Source organism: Uloborus diversus, chromosome 4, assembly GCF_026930045.1.
Source record: "Uloborus diversus isolate 005 chromosome 4, Udiv.v.3.1, whole genome shotgun sequence".
NCBI classification, from domain to species: Eukaryota; Metazoa; Arthropoda; class Arachnida; order Araneae; family Uloboridae; genus Uloborus; species Uloborus diversus.
Window position 1 is genome coordinate 53,969,397 of NC_072734.1, and position 23,289 is coordinate 53,992,685.

The window sequence follows — 23,289 nt, forward strand, 5'->3', positions numbered from 1 at the left end:
ATATCATTATGAGAGAATATTTTTGTTTTGCTTTTCTTTGAGTATATCAATCAATTTTTTTACATTATTTTACTCGCCCCACTTTTTCGTGTCATTTCGGCTCTCTGGAGAGGAGCTCTTAATGGATTGAGAATCGCTGATTTAGTTTAAAACTTAAAGTGGCTAGTTTAGCTCATGTATTAAAGCACCATTTTATATGGACATTTACTTAGCTGAACCTATTCATATTTTTTTCGCTCGAAAAATTCTTTTATCTTATTTTCTTTTCATTTTATTTTTTTCTTACACACATGAGCTCATTTATGTTTAGGTTAAAAGAGGAGAAGCTCTTAAACTGCCACGACGTCATTAATCTTTATTACAACGCTAACTAACTCTCCTTACCCCAATTTCAGCAAATAAAATCGTTTAAGCTTCAACGGATCAGAAGGCATCAACCAGACTATAGCCGTACCCGATTGATTGTTTATTTTAAAATTTTAACTTTTTTTTTTTTTTTTGGATTTACTTTTGAGAAATTCTATATTTTGTGCATTGTAGCAGATTGTATAACTGTATACATCACTATCTTATTTTATTTTGGCTTATCTTTCTTAGCGAATCTAGCTGTACTTCTTTTTTACAACTACAACTCGCCATTCAATGTCACAATAGTGAGCGCATCGTACAAACTTTTTAATCACTCACTAAACGTCTAGCAGCCGTTAATAAACGTCTAGCAGCGGAACTTTTTATTGCCAATCTCAGTAAAAGAAAATACGTTTTCTTTCAGCCAATCTACGAATAAATGTTCCTAATACATGTTATTTTTTAGGTGGATTTGGAATTTTTCTCTCTCTGATTCAATTATTCACTGTTTACAGCATGCCAAAGGATGACCCAAAAATTTCAAAAGCAGAACTGAACTACATTCAAGCTGGTCAAGAAAGTGTATTAACCCGCAAGGTACTATTTTTGAAAATTGTACCAGCATTAATTTATTTTCTGCCTTTTTTTTTTTCTCTTTAACATTATAGCTTTTACTATGTTAATTTTACTATCGCCGCAGCAACTTTAACCTACATACTTGTTGTGTCTGATCCTAAATATGTGCTATGATTTTACTTCAACAAAATCAATTTTATTTTTCTACTTCAGCGAATTATGGTGAACAAAGTTTTTAATGGACAAAAAAGCAGCCAATGGAATAAATAGAGCCAATACACAAAAATGGTTCCACGGTCGTAGATATACAATGGCCTCAAAAAGTAAAGGTACACCATGTTTCTCGAAGTTCACCGTAAAAAAAAAATTCAACGAATAATACAGTGCATAGTTTGCATGAATGATAATAACGAACTTAAAAACTATTTATTAAAAAAAAAGGTCACTACTACTTTTATTTTATAGAAAAGAGCATATTTTTACGAGTGAGAAACGAAAATGCAAATATCAAGCTTTCGTACTTTTGTGTAAGTTGTGTTGATTTTCAATTGTTGTTGGGCAGTTTTGGTGACTATAGTCAATAGAGTTTAGAAATGTCTCAGAGACATCGTTTACCCGATTCGTTAAGGTGGGAGGGCAGTTAGATGGATGAAAATGGGATTGTCGCAGGCTGATGCTGCTAGACATCTCAATGTGTCTTGTAGTGATGTTCATCGACTTTAGGATCGGTACTAATCCAAAGTGCTGTGTCCAGAAGACTGTTTCAGGTCGACCACGAGCTACAACATCTGCAGAGAAGACCGTTTTCTAGTTCTTTCAGTCCGAAGGAGAAGAACCACTACTGTGCCGCAGCTCGTTGCAGACCACTTTGTAGCATCAGGAAGAAGAATCTCTGCTACTACAGTGCGAAATCGTCTTCACAATGCAGGTCTCTCTGCAAGACGACCACTTGTGTGTGTTCCCCTCAATGGACCACAGCGAAGGATCCGCTTATGCTGGGCAAGAGAACATGTTTCCTGGACCTAGCAGCAATGGGCTTTTGTGCTGATCACAGATGAGTCTAGATTTACAATGGAGCGTGATTCAGGGTGTCTACTGATCTGAAGGAAATAGCGCAAAAGATACCATCAATCCAACACTGTTGAAAGACCATAGTTATAAACGTGGTAGAATCATGGTTTGGGCAGGGATCTCGCTCGGTGGTCACACTGACCTGCATGTGTTCCATGGAGGAACTCTGACTGGTCTGAGATATCGGGACGAGATCTTTCATTCATATGTCCACCCATATGCTGGTGCTATTGGTTATGACTTCAATCTGATGGATTATAATGCACGACCTCACCGAGCTCGGATTGTTGAGGAGTATTTTGAGGATCATGGTTTGGGACAAATGGAACGGCCAGCTCAATCTCCTGACCTGAATCCGATAGAACATTTTTGGGACTATCTTGGCAGACAGGTTGATGCTTTAAATCCTCCTCCAAGGTCGTTACATGAGTTGGAACAAAACTTACTCTGCGTCTGATCTTCCAGTGTCCGACAACGTAATAAACAGCATGGAAAATCGATGCCGCCAATGAATTCAATTTAGGGGGGGGGGGGACACATTCCTTATTAGAACCCATTTTTGTATTGTTTATATGACATTTTATTACATAACACTGTGATATTCTGTTTTCTTCAAGAATGGACTTTTCTGTAAATATTGCTTTTTCTGTTATAAATCGTTTTTGCAAGACACTTATACAAATTTCTATGACGCATTCAATAAAAAAGAAAAAAAAAAACATTTAATGCACATATCCTCCAAATTTTTGGTTTCTACATTCATTCATTTGCAAATTAGACGCAAAAACCGGTTGTACTTAAACTTTTTGAGGCCAATGTGCATCTAGCACAGGGTTTCTCGACTGGAGTCATCTTGCTCCTTTAGTTTCCACTGAAAAATTTAAAGGAGCCACAGAAAACGTTTTCAAAATGAGGGAGCCACGAGCCTTAGTAGTGGGGAAGTACTGTTGAACTATTTTTTTTTTTTTTTCAGTATAGGAGAAAATATTTCATCTGATTTTCAACAAATTTTTAACATGTGTAAGAGGGAATGATTTATTATACAAAACCTAAAATGACCATTAGTCTTTTTCAAACGTACTTCGAATTGTACAAATTGCACAGTATGGAATTTTGAGCCATGTGCAGTTTTATATAAGATATGTAGTAATTTTTTGTAAAGTATAGTTTAAGAACGAAGAAATAAACTGTAGTGTTTTATTTTATTACATTTATTTTTAAGCTTTTACAGCAAAAACCTTTCTTTGCTCATCTTATTATTTATTGTTATAAATTATTAAATGAAATTAATACGATTTTGTGGTGTTCTCCCAGTTTCGCCGATCCGAAATTTCTTCTCCCCCCCCCCCGTTTTTCAGTTTCAATCATGCCTGTTGATATATTTAAGGGGGAAAGAAATTTTAATTGTCGGCGAAACGGAGGGTAAACCCATTTTGTAGAGTTGATATTTTTATTCAACTTTTCCAACTTTCTTTTGGTCCAGTTTTATTTCCTGTGCTCAACTAAAACTCGCAAAAATGTACCTTTTTTTCAATTTCATCTTAGTCTAAGCAAGGAAATGTTGAATTAAAGATAGTTGCAATATCGATAAGTTCAATTACAATCAAACCGGTGCTTCAAAATTTTTCCTAACCATTTATAATTGACTTCCTCATCGAAAAAACTCAGTGAAAATGAAATATTTCTTTGACAGAGACCACCTGCTCCTTGGAAAAAAATATTAACGTCCCTGCAGACGTATGCTCTTATATTTGGCATGTGCGGCCAGTACTGGGCCGGAATATACTTCACGTCTTCACATGCGACATTTGCTGCAGACATCCTTAAGTATCCAGTTTCTCAGGTAGTTTTCGACACACTGTTTATATACATAGTGCATAGGCTGTTCGCACATTTTTTAGACGATTTTGATTAGCGGTAATAAAAAATCTGTTGCTGCAGAAGAAATAATTGCAATTTTACTAAGTTTTCAAAAGTCAAATCTATCTTCTGCGGTGCGAAAGGTTTGTTTTCATTAAAAATGGCGTTTTCAACGAAGCAGTGCTTCGAAGGCTATATTTATGCTCTTTCCGAAGAGGAATATTTATATTCAGTTATCCAAAAACGATGTGAGAGTCATGCTTTTGTGACATTTAAAGCGTCGATAGGTAATATTGTCGACAACAAAGGAAAAGAACGTCAAATTGGAGCCTCAAGCAAGACCAAAATTCCAAACAAGTATCCAAGAAAAAATCTGACACTTTCGACTGTTGCAAAGGTACGTTGTTTAATGTTAAAAGAAATCCCCCTGGTCAAAAGACGGTTGCAAAATCATTAAAATGATCGGTGTCCAATGCAAATAAAATGATAAACGGTGATTTAAATCTTTAGAAAAAACGCAATGTGCATCGTCTTTCTCCAAAGCATATCACTTGATGTAGGACACGCTGCAAAATTCTATACGAGGAACACTTTTCCAAAGAAAAATGGAGAAACATTGTCACAATAGATGAACCATGGCTGTATTTAAATGAGTGAAGCAAATTAAGAACCATTTATTATCATAAAAGGGGAGAAAAAATTTAAGTACGTGGTTCAAAGAATCGAAAGAAAGTTTTTCTAAGGGATTCATGATTGTTGCTGTTTTTTCATTTAATGGCAATTTAAAAATAAAGAGAGTGGGAAAAAATCAATATTAACTCCAAATACTATCAGGAACATATGTTGCCACCATTTTTACTGGATGAAATACCATCGCTTTACCCACAGTGCCATCAATCTGTGAAACTCTATCAAGACAAAGCTAGCAGTTACACTTCAAAATCCACTGTACATTTCCTAAAAGAAATGGAACAAAAACCAGTATCAAGGCTATACCCTTCACTGATATCCCTACACCACGTATGGATTCTTGTGCTTTCGGAATCTGCATTATCAAAATGTCGTCCCACAACCTTTACAGGGCTCTGGAAGGCTTTTCTGGAGGAATGGGATAGAAAGCCTCTTCTGACACTTCAAAAGACATTATTATCCTGGAAATTACGGTGTCAAAAAATAGTTCAGAGTAAGGGCTATAGAACAGAACATTTAAAACACAAGAATTTTATGTAATTTAGTTTTTTGAATATAATATACATCGTCTAAAAAATGTGTGAACAGCCTCTCTGTAGTCGCTATACGACAAAAAGAGTGGCATAATTCAATTCTCTTGCTAGCTGTTTCGTTTTTTTTTTTTTTTTTTTTTAATTATCACTTTTAGACAAGTGCATGTATTTTTATTTCAAATTTACAATTTCCTGACTTTTCATGGCATGTTTCTTTTTTAAGTTTCCGGGAAGTAAAGAAATTAATCAATTAATCAATTGAAATTTAGTGAAATGCATTGGCCCATTCTAACTGGAGTTTCTCAATACGCCGTGCCGGAATATAGGCGGAGGGTAAAAGCACATTGCGAGCTTTAAAACTTTGGATAATAATTTGGACACTACACGGGATTTTTGACAACAAAAACAGAGCAACGAGCCCTTTTTTATGCTGCTAATATTATCCAGGGCCAGTTAGCTACATAAATAGTGTAAAAATGAAAAAGAATTAAATAGATATCAATCGAAAGAGCTTACTGGGACATGTTTCCCTCATAAATCATTTGTTCTCGTCCCCCCGCTATCGAGATATGAGGTCTTGAAGCCTGCGAAAGTTTAAGGAAAAGTCGTTGAGAATTGATAAAATGGAAGGAGACTTTCATTTGTGAAACCAAGACCCCAAGTCACGTGATAGCTTTTAAAGCAAAGCATTGGAAGAAATCAGGTTTATTTCCCTTGTTTTACACAAAATTTGCCAACAATTCGTCGTTGTTGAGTTACGTGACTTGGGTCTTTGGGTCGGCTTTTGCTAAGTCAATGATTGGACTTGCTCCGTCCATTTTAATTCCTGCTCCAAGGTGTGCATGTGGCAAGACATCCATCTGCAAGGCTGTGAAAGGTGTCATCCATTTCTCACCGAAACTCGCTAAATTTAAATTTTCCTTATTATTATTACAATATCGTGTTGTTTCCTGGTGAGGAAAAAGTGAATGTTAGTGCTCCTGCTGCATAAAAGTAATTCAAATTCCCATTTCTCGACATTTTTTACTTCCCTCACATCCATGTTAAAAATCAAGTGTTAATTTGGTGGTTTTTGTAATTTTAGCGAGATTCTCGTAGAACCAAGACTGAGATTGTAAAAAATTGTAAGAGGGATGCTTATAGGTTTTTTTTTTTTTTTTTTTTTTTTGTATTGAATGGAAACAAACTAGGGGTTTATATCTAAGTGTTCGATATGCTTTTTTTTTTTTCATATTAAATTACAATTTTGATGATTTCTTAAACCTGAATAAGCGCTTGGAACCGTGAGTTCAAACTGACTGCGATTTGTAGTGTATAGAAGTCAGTGTGTATCGTAGCATCTTCGCATAAGCTTAAACACCATATCCCCCCCCCCCTTCAAAAAAAAAAGAATCAGCTCGAGCTTATGGTTACTTCTTTTGTATATCAATTTTATTTGAAGAAACAAAACTAGTTAAAATTATATAAAAAATGATGAGTTAAAAAAAAGGTCAGTTATTTTTTTTTTTTTGGAAAACAACCTTACGTACTGTTGTATTAAATGAATCAATTAACCAACGTTTTGAAGCACAAAAATTGCAAATTACTGCAGACACGTGTTTCGGTATTACAAGGAACAACCATTTTCAATGCAAAGAAGTGTGAGCTTTTGAATGAAAAGTCATCCGAGAAAAGCCAAAATAAAAGCATACTGTTGTATGTTTGTTGGGTAAAAATTGAGCTAAGAAAAAGCAGAACAATAAAGAAGTGACATTGTGTAAAATTACTTGTTTGATTGAAGGTTATATATATATATATATATTTTATTTAACAGAATGGACTTATTGTTTCTACGCCGTATATCATTCCTCTAGTCGTTGTACCAGGTGTGAGCTACTTGTCCTCATGGTTAAATAAAAAGAAATTTTTAACTGTGAACCAAGTCAGGAAGCTTTGGAACTTGCTTGGTGAGTTATTCAAAAGGTGTTTGAAAACTTTTCTATTGAGGTTAAGAAAACTTATAATAATTAATACTACGCAAAAACTGTCAAATCCAGCATCCAGCAGGTTATTAAGAAGTGCTTGCTGATTGAAAAGAATAAATACAAAACACTACCTAATGTAAATGTTTTTTTTTTTTTTTTTGCATCTTATCGAGGGAATACGTATATTAAAAGTTGTGACTTCTATAACTTCTATTTTTTGGGGCACAGAACTTCAACAGATAAAATACAGCCAAGCTGTACTGTAATTAGATTAAACCCAGCTTAAGCTGCAGGCATGACATTTTTGCCATTACCAAGTACACCGGCACCTTTTCAAATGTTGACTTTTGTTGTGAGTTAAGTACTTTTACCCTATTGAAGAGGGCACATTGTAGCCTTCATATAGTTACACTGGTGTAGGAAATTAAGAGAATTTTCAGATTTGGTCAGTTATTTCCAGAACTACTGGACCGATTTCAATGAAATTTGGTATGTACATACATTGAAACAATACAAACCAAATAGCCATCTAAAATTTAAAATACACAAGCATGGTCATAAAAAAACACTCGTTATAGTCGGATGGTATAAAACAACGGTTACAAAATTGAACAAAAAAATTGTTTAGTAGGGGATATGATCCCCTGTAACAGACATATAGGCCTCGCAGTGGGACTCCTTACTTGAAATGAAGCAGTTTATGGGATCCTGGGGAAATTTTTTCCACTCGTTCAACAACGCTATACTCAGGCTGTAGAGGGTCCCCAAAGGGGTATTGCGAGTTGCTATTGCCCTCCCGAGAGCGTACCAGACATGTTCTATAGGATTAGAATCTAGAGATCTGCTTGGCCAATCTATCCTGTGAATATCCTCCCGTTCAAGAAATTCGTCGACCAGAAGAACTCTATGTGATCTTGTGTCAACATTCATTAAAATTAACTCAGGGCTAACTGCGCCCCTCAAGAGGTGGGCGCAGGGCTCCAAGACCACATCCCTATACCTCACAACTGTAACAGAGCCTCTCTCAAAGACATGGAGGGGCGTGCAGCCATCCAACATGATGCCTGCTGTTGCACAGGCAACATTAATAAAAACATCGACGGACCATTTGAAAACTTTTATTCACATCTTTAGAACAACAGAAAAAAGCAAAAAATTAAATATGGTAACTATGGTAACTAACAGCCAGCGCCATCTCACAAGCGAAGAAGCACTCACAAATGGAGAGGTCTCCCAAGTGGAGAGATATTCAACATTTCCTCCCGCCTTGACACATTTTGACAAAAAATTGTCAACCCTCTGACTATAAAGTAACTAATGCACTCTCTTTTCCATCAATATTAAAATTTGCAACATAAAATGAAATTGCACAAAGTTATATACTCAAAATAGTTCAAGTAACACACACAAAATAATATAAAACAGAAGAACAGTCACAAGATTACTCAAGTTTCCAGCGGCAAGACAGCAATTTTTGCCCATTGCTCTTTTGAACTCCCCGTTTTGCGTCCGGACTTTTACCACTCGAACTTTTTCATCCTCACCAGGGTACACCTCAATAACCCTACCCAGCTGCCATTTCGTGCACGGCAAGGAGTCTTCTTTTATTAGGACCATCAAGCCAACTTTTAAGTTTTCTTTCTCGATCATCCATTTGGACCGCTGCTGTAACGTGTTCAAGTAGTCTTTCTTCCATTTTCGCCAAACACTCTGAACAACCTTTGTAGTACGCTGCCATCGACTTAACCTGTTGTCATTCAAAGTGGTCAGTTCGGGCTCAGGTACTGCACTCAGTGACCGTCCAATCAAAAAATGACCAGATGTCAGTGCCTCGTAACTGTCAATGTCTGATGACATGGGTGTTAATGGGCGAGAGTTTAAAATGGACTCAATTTGCAAAATGATGGTTTCAAATTCCTCATAATTAAATCTCAGGTTCCCAATAGATCTTATTAAATGGTGTTTCACACTCTTTACACCTGCTTCCCACAATCCCCCAAAATGAGGTGACCTGGGAGGAATAAATTTCCACTCGATACCTTCAGAAGTTATAAAAGCTGAGAACTCGTTATCTGGAGCTACTACTAATTTCGACCATCTTTACAGCTCTGATTTAGCACCTACCATATTTGTGGCATTATCTGAATAGATTTTAGCCGGCTTTCCTCTTCTAGCAATGAAACGCTTCAATGTTGCGATCAATGCATCCGAAGTTAGATCACTTAAGACCTCGAGATGGATTGCTTTTCTTGAGAAACATATAAAAACACAAACATAAATCTTATTCAAAGTTCCTTTACGTTGGTTTTTGTAAGTCACATAGAACGGCCCGCACAGATCTATTCCAGCGCAATTAAAGGCAAAAGTCCCTGATACTCGATCTTTCGGCAAATCTGCCATAATTTGAGAACTTAAATGGGGTTTTTTTCTAAAGCATGTAATGCAGGAATGTACTGCTTTTCTAGTCAAGTCTCTACCACCCAATGGCCAGAATTTTAATCGAACTACATTCAATAGCCCTTGTGGTCCAACGTGAAGAAACTTTAAATGATAAGTAAAAAATATTTTCTTAGTTAATTTACACTTCTTAGGCAATATAATAGGGCATTTTTGTTCATAAGGAATGTTTGCTGTTAACAACCTTCCACCTACTCTCACTATTTCCTTTTTATCCACAAATGGCTTTAAATAACTTAACCCTTCAACGGTTTTCTTGTCAAGAGCTTTCTGAACGTCTCGAATCAAATGATGATCCGCGATTCTAAATTCTTCAACACAGATTCTACCTGAACAACACTGACGTCTTTTTAAACTGTTTATGAATCGTAACACATAACACAAAATACGCACATTTTTAAAATAGTTATTACTGCAGTTCAATACATCGTCCAGTACTGATGAGCTTGCAGCAATAATCATCGTAATATTACTAGACTCTTTTGCAGGATTCTTAATTTCACGGTAAAACTGTTCATTATCGGATTGAACTTCAGTGAATTTAGGTACACTTGTTGAAGATTCAACATCTTGAACTAGAAAATGTAGACCATTCCACCACCGGTTGCTACACATTAGATCCTGTGTTTTGCATCCTCTTCAAATTAAGTCTGCGGGATTTTCCGCTGATTTAACATATCCCCACTGTTTTACATCAGTAAGAGATTGAATAGTTGACACTCTTGAAGCTACAAATGTTTTCAATTCAGACGGTGTTTTCAGAATCCATGAAAGAACAATTGTACTGTCCGAATAGTAGTACACTGAAGAACGGGGTACTTTTAGGGCTGACATCACTTTATGCATTAGTTTTGCCAAAAGTGTTGCACCACAAAGTTCCAGTCTTGGAATTGTCAAGGTCTTTATGGGCGCCACACGGCTCTTACTAAATAGTAAATAGGAGGCAAGTTTACCAGAATGGCTTTGACTCACGGCATAAATTACCGCACCATGGGCAACTTCTGATGCATCCGAAAAACCCTTAAGAATTAACACTCCAAAATCTTCACTTAATACAAATCTACTGATCTTTATCTCATTAATCAACTCTAGGGACTATCGAAATTCTTTCCACTCTTTCAGTTTATCTTCAGGTAACTTATCATCCCACAGAGACTTTAAAGCCCAAAGTTTCTGCATAAATACCTTGGCGACCGTAACTATTGGACCTAAGAGACCTAAAGGGTCAAATATACGTGCAATTACTGAAAGCACCTCTCTTTTCGTAAACTGGTTTTGTTCTGTCATTGATAAGTGAAATTTCAAAGTGTCGCTCTTTGGATCCCATATGAGACCTAATGCTTTAGTTTTTTCAACACAGCTAAAGTTATAACTCTCAGAAGTTCCCACGATTTCTAGTAAACTTGAATCATTACTACACCACTTGTGAAGTGCCATACCACATGTCTCAAATAATTGTACTAACTCACTTTGCAAAGTTTTAGCTGATTCTAAATCTCCTGAACCAGTTAGGACATCGTCCATGTAAAAATTATTTTGAATAGCCAACGATGCCAAAGGAAACTCTTTTTGACCATCTAATGCTAGTTGTTTTAAACACCTCATAGCTAGGTATGGAGCGCTCGTAGTTCCGTACGTTACCGTACCAAGGTTGTATACTTTCACCGGTTCACTAGAGAGTCCTTAAATAAAATACGTTGTAAATTGTGTTGACTAGGATTAATGAGAATCATCCTGTACATTTTTATGACATCAGCTGTAAAAGCAAACCGATGCATTCTAAATCGCAAAATAATTGAAAATAATTCATCCTGAATCACCCCACCGTTTATTTGAATAGAATTTAAGGACTCCCTAGTTGATGTAGGTTGCGAAGCATTGAACACAACCCTCATCTTTGTAGAATTTTTCTCGGGGCGAAAGACACCTAAATGTGGTATATAATAAGTTATCCCTGGTTCTTCTACCTCTTTGACCTCCTGCATGTGTCCTAAATCCCTATATTCTCTCATGAACTCAGTGTACAGTGCCATTTGCACAGGGTCTTTTTCAAGATGTCTATATAGAGAATTTAGTTTTCTAAGGGCAATACTTTTTGATTCTCCCAAACCCTGAGGATCTTTTTTTTGAAAGGCATTTGCACAACGAACTTACCGGTCTCGTTTCTTCTATAAGTTTCTGTAAAATTTTGATCACATTTAAATTCGTTAGAATTTTTTAGCAATGACCTTTCATCCACTTCTTCTAATTCCCAGAACTTTTTTAGTTCATCATTTAAGTTTTCCGCTTCACGAATTAGCCCACAAATGAACTCTATTCTCCTCATAATCTCTAACACTTCCTCCAACTATATAACCAAATACCGAATTTTGTAAAATTAAATTTGAATTTTGAATATATATCTTCCCTGATAACAGCAGCTCAAAAAACACTTCATAACCTAACAACATTGAACTTTTTCCCTGTTTATTAAAATCTTGATCTGCTAAATTAATATCAAAAGGAAAGTAAAATTTAGTTCTTTTGAAAAGCTTCTGCTCTTATTCTCTATCGTAGCGCTTGTCTTCCACTTAATATTTACGGGTGTTCCACCTACGCCATTAAGTGATAGGTTTATCTTTTTCTTTGGTGTACGTAATAAATCTGCCAATTCATTAGTGATCAAGTTGCACATGGAACCTCCGTCGAGAATCGCCCTAGCAGAAATCATTTCCCCTTGAATATTCTGAACATAAACAACTGCAGCAGAAAGTAAGACTGTTGACTCAGACACAACATTATTTAAGACTATCGTTTCGCTGTTTTCAGTTTTAAAGGGAGTCGCCAAGGCATTCAGTTGACTAACGCGCTCAACTATTTCACTTTTTGCTTGAGTAATATTCGAATCCCTTTTTTGGTTCATCAAACCAACGTTCCATGATTGAAAATCTGTTTCATATTGAGCAGTTCTATTACCCTGATCCCCATAACATAATGTTGTGTGGTGTTTTTTCTTACATTTTAAACACGAATAATTAGATTGACAAGTTTTTTGTGAATGGTTTGGAAGCATACAATTAAAACAAATTTTAAATTTCTTAACAATAGCTACTCTTTTTTTTATCGGCAATTTCTGATACTTTGAACACTTACACGTAACATGATTATCCATTTCACATATAACACACTTATGAAGTTTTCCCTCTTTTGATTCTGACACAATTGATAAAACTCTGGGAGAATTGTTGCGTTTTACATTCATATTTGAGGCGCTAAGTGTTCTTGCGTGGTTTTTCAAAAAATCCATAAACTCATTTACTGACGGTAATTCATCTTTTTTTTAATTTCTCTCCCACCACATTTTAGTATTCGAATCTAACTTCTGACTCAAAACGTAGCCAAGAAAAACAGATGAAACACCTTCTATGTTTTGGTTTAAAATTTCGAGTGATCTTAAACACTCACTCGCGATATCCATTAAACTCAAAACTGCGTTTGGATTCTCATTTTGAATACTAGGAATGCTCATAAAACGTTTTAAATGTGCGTACACCTGCTCGCGATTATTCGAATAGCGTTCTTCTAACAGTGACCACGCTAATTGATAATTCGCATCTACTATAGATATAGATTGAATAATGCGTAAAGCATCACCCTTAAGAGAGGATTTTAGGTATTGTAATTTTATTCCCTCTGACAACTCCTTATTTGAATGAATAGTTGCATTGAAAATATCTCTAAATGAAAGCCATTCATGTAAACTCCCAGAAAATACAGGCAATGATATTTTTGGCAATCTCACGGTGGTGCTCTGGTTTGAAACCGAGACTGGTTGTTTCGAATCATCATTTTCGCGTTTGATTCGGTTTAACTTGAAATCAATATCATCCCTAATATCATAAATCTGTTCTTATTCTGATGAATAAATTTCTATTTCATCGTCTTTGCAATTAGTGAAAAGATAATCGAAACACTCGTTTAACTCATCGATAATGGATGCAAGTTTCTGTTCACAAATATTGACATCTTTAAAATCACAACCTTCTTGTAATTTCGATGCAAGTTTGGTTAACTGGGCCTTTTGGACTCGTTTCTTTGCCAGCGCTTGTTTTAAGGCAGTAATTGGCATGTTTGGACAATTCTATCACTAACCTCAAAGCAGGTAGCACTATTGACTCAAAAAACACTAATTATTATAAATTATCCAGAAATAAGCTGCGTAACAACATTACCATTCGGATTCTCTTGAACTGTAAGCACAATGTTTCGAAGCAAATCGGCAAACTCAAACCTAAGTCACTCGAAGATCACACAGCACATAATGAACTTAGAATATTTAACTACTAATCTCGTAGTTATCCATATCTCTAGTCCTCCTGGCTCGACGGACCAAAATTATGTCGCATAGGCAACATTAATAAAAACATCGACGGACCATTTGAAAACTTTTATTCACATCTTTAGAACAACAGAAAAAAGCAAAAATTAAATATGGTAACTATGGTAACTAACAGCCAGCGCCATCTCACAAGCGAAGAGGCACTCACAAATGGAGAGGTCTCCCAAGTGGAGAGATATTCAACACCTGCCCAGACCGTCAAACCTCCTCATCCATAATGATCGATTTCGATGTTATTGGAGAGCTGATAGTGGCTCCCGGTTCAGCTTAACCGACTATTATTGTCCTACGTTCATTTGATAGAAACAGGAACCCACTACCTACCCTCCAATATGCGCGAAATCGACCATTATGATGGTGGTGGTTTGACGGTCTGAACAGGTATCATGTTGGGTGGCCGCACACCCCTCCACGTTTTTGAGAGAGGCTCTTTGACAGTTTAGAGGAATAGAGATGTCTTCTTGGAGCCCTATGCTCACCTTTTGAGAGGTACTGTTAGTCCTGGGGTAATTTTAATGGATGTTAACGCCAGGCCACATAGATGTCTTCTGGTCGACGAATTTCTGGAAGGGCTGGGTATTACCTGGAGGTTTTAGCCAAGCAGATCTCTAGGCTCCAATCCTATAGAGCATGTCTAGGATGCTCTCGGGAGAGCAATAGCAACTCGCAACACCTGTCCGAGGATCATCCATAGTCTGAGAACAGCGTTGTTGAACGAGTTTAAACAATTTCCCCCAGGATCCCATGAACTACTTCATTTCAAGTACGGAGTCACACTGTAAAGTCTATTGGTTTGTCAGAGGGGGCCATACCCCCATTAACATATTTTGTTGTTCAATTTTCAACCGCTGTTTCATACCATCTAACTCTAACGAGTGTTATTTATGATCATGCGTGTGTATTTTAAATCTTGGACGGTTATTTGTTTTGCATTGTTTCAATGTACATACTAAATTTCATTAAAATCGGCCCAGTGGTTCTGGAGATGATTGACCATATCTGAAAATTCTCTTAATTTCTTACACCAGTGTATTTACTGCATTTTCATTGGCAACTTGTGCTTTATTAACGTTGTTTTTAAACGTTAAAGTTATTTTGATCAATCCATATCATCGCCCCTTAAAAGCCAGAGGGGTGAGACAGGGCGCAATTCTGGATGTTCTGCATCCAATGGTACCAAGTTTGGGGGAAATGGAGTTGAAGGGACACACATACACACAGGTTTAAAAAGAATAGATTATGGTCACTAAATATTTTCCTGGCCAATATTTCCAAAATAAAGCGAAAACTGTCCAAAATTTGGCGATTGGGGCCTAAATTTCGAATATCAAAATATTCTCTACTATTAGGTGCTTTTTTAAGTGCAAATCATTTTGCTGAATGAATGCAAAAACATTTTGCAACAAATTAGTGTCACACTTACTAATACTACTACCTTTACTACTATTGTTATTACTATTATCATTATTATTATTATTATTCAAATTTAAACTATTTCAGCCCTTACTTGAAATTTTAAACGTCGATTATGAAAATTCCAACTTTTCTATATCATACAATTTTAACGATTTCGTTTACTGCTACGACGTCATCTTTAGACCTTTAATATAGTAACACACATTAAACTTACTGTAAGAGTTAGGGATCAGTAAAATATTTTTGTTACTGCTGCCAGAGATTTAACAGTTTTAATTGACCATCTCAAAAGTTTTAATTGACTATCTCTTAGGGAGTTTTGCCCGAACGAAGACGATATAAAATGAAATTTATTATTACATCCAAGTTCCTAAATAACTGAGTTTTGTTTACTTTCATGTAGTTACGTATATATGTGAAATTTCGAATTTGTTTTACAGGGTCTCTTGGATTTTCAATTTGTCTTATGGTTATAATACTAACAAAGTGTGAAAAAAGTGGTCGCAACAGTCTGTTCCTTCATTGCGGTAGCAACATCGTCCATATCAATAGTTACCACAATGACTGTTCCTGTCGACATGTCACCAACATTCGCGGGTATATTTTGATATTTTTTATTGAGAATACATATTTATAACAAATAACGTAGGAAAAAACTTTTCCAAGGTTATTGAGTTGAGTTTGGGTGCTCATTAGTGTTCATGAACTTGTCACATATATTTGAAACTCTAATCCGATATTTCAACATTTAGATGGCCGTAATGCATACTTTGAAGTATTTAGATGGAGGGTCATTCCATGTGACAGATCGAGACATTTTTGAGTAGTTTTGTCAATAGATTTTGTTTCATAAATACAAAAAAAAAAAAACAAGCTAAAAATCTTATTTTGGATATCAACATTAAAGATTTGGCATAAGAATTACGTATAACATTGTTTTTTAACAAAAAAAACTGTAGAATATGTAATAAAATGCCCGTGACGGAACGGAACTCGTATGATTCTCGTTCCGTCACAAGCATTTTTATTGCATGTCGTTCAATTATCTTCTTTAAAATGATAAACTTTTAACGTTCTACAAAGTTTTTATGGCAATTTTTACCGTTGTTTTAAAAAATAAAACTACTAGCTTCTTTTATTTATATTTTTGAACCAAAATCTACCTACATACCTACTTCAAATGACCCATTCTGTCACATAGAATGACCCTGGACAGCTTGTCCTTTTGCAAAACAAATACAGGCGTCCCTCGTATAACACGGTACTTGTACGACACGGTTTCCATATTACACGGTACCAAATTTGCGGTTATTGTAACACGGTTTCGATATTACACGGTACGATACTTGAATTTAAGTACTACTGGGTTTTGATGTAACTCGAATGTTATATTTAAAAAAAGATGGAATTTCATTTTTGTTTAATACATTCTGTTAATGGTTGATAACTCTAATAAGTTTTTACTTTGCTTTTATGAAACTTGGTTTCGATATAGCACGGTACACATCCCTTGATTTACATTATTTCTAAGTCTCGTATAACGCCGTTTCGATATAGCACGGAACACGGTTTCGATATAACACGATACATCTTAACCTGATTTTTCTCATGCACATACATAATTAGTATTAAAAATAAGTAAAAATGTTATTTTTAAAAAAAGTCTCGTATAACACGGTTTCGATACTACACGAAACGAATTAACTGTGTTATACGAGGGACACCTGTACTGTCTATTTCAGTTAATAAAACGTCTCGGAAGACAGCTTCTTGTAGGTCAAAAATACGCAAAGAAGGATTGTTAAAAAAACTCGATTTCATAGCAAAGAAAGCGAAAAGAAATTTGCCTTTAAAATTGTTTTGAGATATAATTTTTCTAAGCCTAATTCGGAACTTTATTTGTGAAATTAACGTACTTTATGAGTTGTAGAGTTAGTTGAGATAAAAGCAAACATGAGGTAAATGGAAACAAACTGTGTTACCACACTTGCTGTAATTTTTGAAACTAAACTGTGGGTCTAACTATTCCACGCGTTTCCAAACAACTGTACAGTAGAATGGTACAAAAAAAAAAAATTCCAGCAAGAGTCCAGGAGACGCCCTACTTTTTTTGCACTTACTAACAGTATCATGCTGCAAAAGTTTTAGCTTCTACTCAAATATTTTAGACGGTACTCAATAATCCCTTCATTTAACCTTAGCCGTATCACAGAAAATGCCACAATAGAGAAATATTTAATTTCCTCAGCTGTTTTTTAATAAATAATTATTTTATTGCAATGTATATGCATATTTCTAGTGTATATTATAATATGTAGCATTGTTTTTTCAGTTCGATGTATTTTTTTAAACCCCTCCCCATATTGTTGAAATTTGGGAGAGGAGGGTTGCTCTTTCAGTTGAAATAGGAAGCTAAAATTCTTCCAGTATATTGCTATCTACAAGTCTAAAAATATTGAGGGGTGTCCCGTTATCTATGAGAAACTTTTTTTATACATGTATTTTTGAACTACCCTACTGTACAGGCGTCATTATTGATTGAAGATCACACCAAAAAAATGTGCTTTTTAAATTTTAGTAGTCTTACCTTTTCCTTTCTAGCAGATCTACAAATACAAACTGTTTTCAACTACTCTTGCATGTCACGTTAAATATTACTAAAATCATTTATTTATGAACATGACCTTTCCAGTTATTTTGATGTACAATTGACGTGTTTCCATCTCCCCCATAATTACTACTACGAGAAACGGAAACAACTATATTTTCATCTTCCTTTTTTTTTTTTTTTTGAAGATTAATTTTAAACTGTTTTGGGGGAATTAGCGTGCTGCATGCGACGTACGAGGCTCAGATCAAGTATTTGATAGGGTAGATGGTAGAACTTTTTACGATTTTAAACTGGTTGTGCATTTTGCAATTATCTATCTACCTGCATCAACCTCATTGGAAAACACAGGGTTGCTTACATTTACCGTTCTTGCGTTATGCAACATACATACGCACATCCGCACATACGTACATACAAATGTTTTTTTCGCGATTACAATACTTCCTTTTACTTCCTTTTACAAAAAAGGAAATATTTTATTCACAAAAAAATTTCCATTTTACTCACCACCAAATGAATATTGCGGTTTTTTTTTTTTTTTTTCGACTCGACCACACGTGGATAAGTGCCTAAGAACGTATAGACACGCGAAATGTCCATTTTAACGATTCCCGAATTAATTACAACGAGTTTTCTCGTGACGTCTGTATGTGCGTATGTATGTCGCATAACGCAAGAACGGTATGTCCTAGAAAATTGAAATTTGGTACGTAGACTCCTAGTGCGGTCTAGTTGTGCACCTCCCCTTTTGGTTGCATTCGGGTGTTTCTAAAGGCGTGTTTTGTCCCTTTTTGAGGGGAATCATTGTTAATTTCGATGTAAACGTAAGTGGTGTTATAGTTTGGCAGACACTTGGCGATATATCGCCAGTTTTTTGGTCGCCAAGTTTTGTCGCCAACTTGGCGACAAATTTGGCAATTTTTTTTTTTTTTTTTTTTCCAAATCTGATTTTAATTTGGCCACTGTTGGTGATACTAAGAGAGTAAACTATTAAATCACAATAAAATTGCCTGCAATGGGAAAATGACATTAAATTGGAGTAAAAAGGAGTCATGTGACGCACACATCAGCTCGTTTTGTAAATGGAAGTAAAAATACTTTGAAGCAGCTTCTTAGCTGAGCTGATATACTACAGAATTAATCAAAATTAAATGTAATTGCTTCTATTATGATCGTAGCAGTACGTTATATCTTATTGCAACAATGATAGTAACTGTGTGTATATTAATTAAACAAGCTGATTAACAGTTACTCCCATTTCTTTGTTAAGCATATTACGTTTAATGTCTGCAATATTATGAAATTTCACAACATGCATGAAACTAAGATAATGTAAAAAACTTTTCGCGTCAAAATTATTTTCCAGGATCTCTGACGGGTCTGAGTATAGGAATAGCATCTTTTGTTGGATTCTTTGTTCCCGTTGTGTGTGGAGCTTTAACTAACAAAGAGGTAAAAGGATCAACTATTTCCTATCAACTTTAATAAGCTACAGTAAACTAGATCAACACTACTCACTGATTTTTAGATCTACACAACTTGCTCTCGTAAACGAGTAACCATACAAGTTTTGCTCGAAAAAAAAATTACCTCCCTTCTCCTATACGTTTTCTTGTGTAATCTCGCTCGATCTGTTTCAATTAATCTATTTGCACGATTTGCTCGATTATGTGTTTAATCCATTTGCAATAATGAGCAATCCTTGTTAAACTTTTATATACATTTTTACACACTGTACATTTATTAGCTGTTGAGTTAACGTATATGAGTGTTATTGATTTCTGTAAGGTATTGCATACACTAGTGTCATTTTATTTTTATCAATTTTTCGGATTATCCACGGTATTCGCTCATGTACGGTTACCGTTTCCCCTATACTGTAGTTTTAAAAACTTTTGAATTCCAAATTCTTAATGCGACCCATCCAATAAATTTTTTGGGAATGAATGATTCTGGAAAAGTGAAGTTAAATTTGAACAGAAAATAATTAGTGATCTATTATAAATCACGAAAACTTTCAAAACCCCGATAAAGAGGCTACTTTTCCGTAATAGGAATGCGACGGCTCATTTTCAACATGTTTTGCCTGCTGTCAATACAAAATTCTCAGTGTCTCGTCAAATGCTTCCAAAATCAATCTTGTTGAAATATAAGATTTAAGCCCTGAGTTTTAATTAAATTAACTCATTAGTTTAAACTAATAGTTACGTCCAAAAATTGTGATTTTCCCTTTATTAGTGCTCTGTATGTAGAACCCTGTTCTGCATAGAGTCATATGGACATAATCTTTAAAAAGTCCTTTGTAATAATTCACCAGTGTTAAAAAAGCGCGAATCCAATCGTTTGTATTGACCAAGCGACCGTTTTTCTGCTCTCCTATAAAGTAGTGATTATATGACTTACGTTAATCTGAGTCTGAGGTACAAAAATAAAGATAAGAGGAAATGTCTGACACGGTTATTTAATTGAACATTTGTATGATTTAATTTAATGCATTTTGATTCCTGTTCTTTTCGTTACAGCAAACAGTGGAGCAGTGGACAACATTCTTCATCATATGTATTGCAGTTGTCCTCAGCTCCTCGATTTTCTTTGTTCTGTTTGGATCAGCAGAGGTGCAAAGTTACAATTATTCAAATAAAGATTTGCCAGAAAGTCTGAAAAAAGAAAACAACTTACCGCTCGAAAGGAAAGATGGACTTGAAAAGGAATAATAATAAAAACTGAACGTGATATGAAAGACGGTCATTTTTACAGTTCATCAATATTCATTATAAATTATGAAACTTATACATAAATTGTTCTATAATACTGCTGTAAAAAGCTAAAGCGCAATATTTGCAACTGTTTCATTTTTCATGTTTTAGCATATTTGTCATCTATTCTATCTTTATTGTACAAAGCACGAGCTTGCTTATTTGATTTCCGCTCAAAATAAAGCAAGAAAAAAACACGTCAAATTCCAACATTTTACTATTGTTAGTAGGCAATTCAAAATATATTTCTCTCTTTATCTCAAAAACTCTCTTCTGAGAATACCGCACTTTACTTTTCCGTAGCAGAATACATCTTTAAACGTCTCAAAACTTTCAGAAGGATTGCGTTGTAGTAAAAATCACATACTCAAGTTCGCGGGATCAAACACGGTTAAAGATGGTGGAGTTTCAAGGTGCAGAAAATCGTCATTTTCCATGTCACTTGATTGCGTGGCACATTAAAAATTCCAGGAGTAGGGTAAGCCCAAAGCGGGTAGGCCTTTGCATTTACACCCCTTTAACACTAGTAAGAATCTAAGGACTCTGCAAGAATCTTCACGTGTCGACTAATTACGAGCAGTAGCCACAGTTCTCTTGTGTATGCCATTTTAAAGTAAGACGCTAACAAAGTTTTTTACTGGTTTAATAAAAAAAAATTCTATTTTATAAAATTTTGGTTACTCTAAAATGGTTCATTATGTGTCCTTGTTATTTTTAAGTATTAATTTTGTGATACTTAGGAATAATATTTAAGAACTTTCTTTGCAATTCGCGACTAAGATTGGTCGTTATAGTTGGATGGAAGGAATTCATGTCCTTGGGCAAAACGTGTAGGCTTTCATTTGTGCTAATTAGCTTACGACTTATCAGTTAAGCTTATTTTATAAGTGGTCAGTAAATAGAAAAAAAAACTGCCTCCGGCTTTGTGAGATTCCGATTACATGTCACCAAGTCTAACTCACACAAATGCAAAGGCCGACCCGCTTTGGGCTGATGATAACGGAGGAAAATAAAACTTCTTTTGAGCATGATTTCACTGTTTTGTATAGCATTGTCTATCAAAGCTATGAGCTACGTTACCGTCCAAGTTGGTTTAATTTGACTAATTAATTTAATTAATTTGAGTAAAACCTTTGCCCAGATTCCCCCTTCCATTTTGAATACCCCCCCCCCCCCCCGGGCAAAGCGGTTTTTTGGTTCCGTTCCTTTTTTTTATGATTTTTTATATTGAAAACAAGTATTTGCCCGAGTTTGTTTACAAATATTTCTTTTTTTTAACCCTCAAAGTAAGCATACCCGCTTTGGGCTTACCTTCCAATGGGCCTTGGATCCAATCGCTTTTAGTGAAATGCGCTTTGTAAGAGCCTAATTAAGTGGCTCCACCTGGTCAGGAACTGCGAGTTAGAATTGAGACGGACTTCTCAAGTGGTAGTTGCATCCAGGGCTAATAGAGGAAAGAAGGGCTAGGTCACTCCTTTGAGGTATCCCTCGCCGCTTTGAGTCCGCCATTTCCCCCTCGTGACGTCACGGCGCTGACTGGGGAAAAGGGGACTTCAGTGCTATATGCCATCCACGTGCCTCGATTACTTGTTCTCTCTCATTTTTCAAAGTTTTTTAGTGAGTTTTTAAAGTTAATTTTCGCTTTATTGAAGTAAATGGTATTAAACTGCGTTCATTTTTTTTCGACATATCAGTGTGTGCAATAGCAACTTGCAAGAACACACACAAAAACTCCAAGGGGAAAAATATTTATTTCCACGTGTTTCCTAAAGGAAATAACGAACTATGCAAAGATTGGGTGCAAAAATGTCATCGAAATGATCCTGTGAACATCAAAAATGCAAGAATATGTAGTGAACATTTTACTGAAGATGATTATGAAGATGACATGAAGAACCGATTACTTGGACTGCCTATTAGAAGAATTTTGAAACCCAGTGCTATATCAAAAATAAATATTCCAACCTCCTGCAATTTAGAAATCAACTCTCCTCGTCAAGAAAGGCAGAAGAAACGGGAAGTAATTGCTAGTGCTTTAAATACCTTTAAAAATATCAGTTCGAAGAAAGATAGCGCAAATCAAAATCACTCAAAACAAAATGAAACAGTTTGCAGTAATTGTCCATTATTGGAGGCAAATGTAGAGTCATTGAAAGAAAAATGTGATTTTTTACAGAAAAATTTACAAAATAGCAATTTAGAAAAAGTTAAATTAAAAAAAAATACTCCTTCAAAGAAGAAAAAGAATGCAAGAGTGTAGGAAAAAATTTTTGAAGACAATTCGGGTGCAAAAAAAATGAAATTATCAAATCAAAGTCAAATTTGAAGAAAACGAATAAATTAGAGGGGAAAATAAAGGATATTTTCACAAAGGCTCAAATACAAGCTTTAATGACAGATTCTAAAAAATTGAGATGGAAGGCTGAGGATATTTCTCGTTGTATTGCATTGAGATCCCTTTCAACGAAGGCATATGACTTCTGGAAATCTAAAATAGGTATTCCTTTACCAAGTGCAAGTACATTGAAGCGATGGTGTGCGAAATTATCATGTGAGCCAGGATTGCAAAAGGACATTTTGAATCTAATGAAAATAAGTTCAGAAAAATTAAGTGGTCTCGAAAAAATAT

General features: G+C 35.4%; 1 long non-coding RNA gene across 1 annotated transcript; it reads left to right on the top strand.

Annotated features, from left to right (window-relative positions):
- The first annotated feature begins 809 nt into the window (after positions 1-809).
- Positions 810-23,289, top strand: LOC129220066 (uncharacterized). The gene is made up of 6 exons (XR_008580447.1): positions 810-945; positions 3,689-3,838; positions 6,892-7,024; positions 15,734-15,890; positions 19,271-19,356; positions 20,427-23,289. It is a non-coding gene; the product is annotated as an uncharacterized LOC129220066 (long non-coding RNA).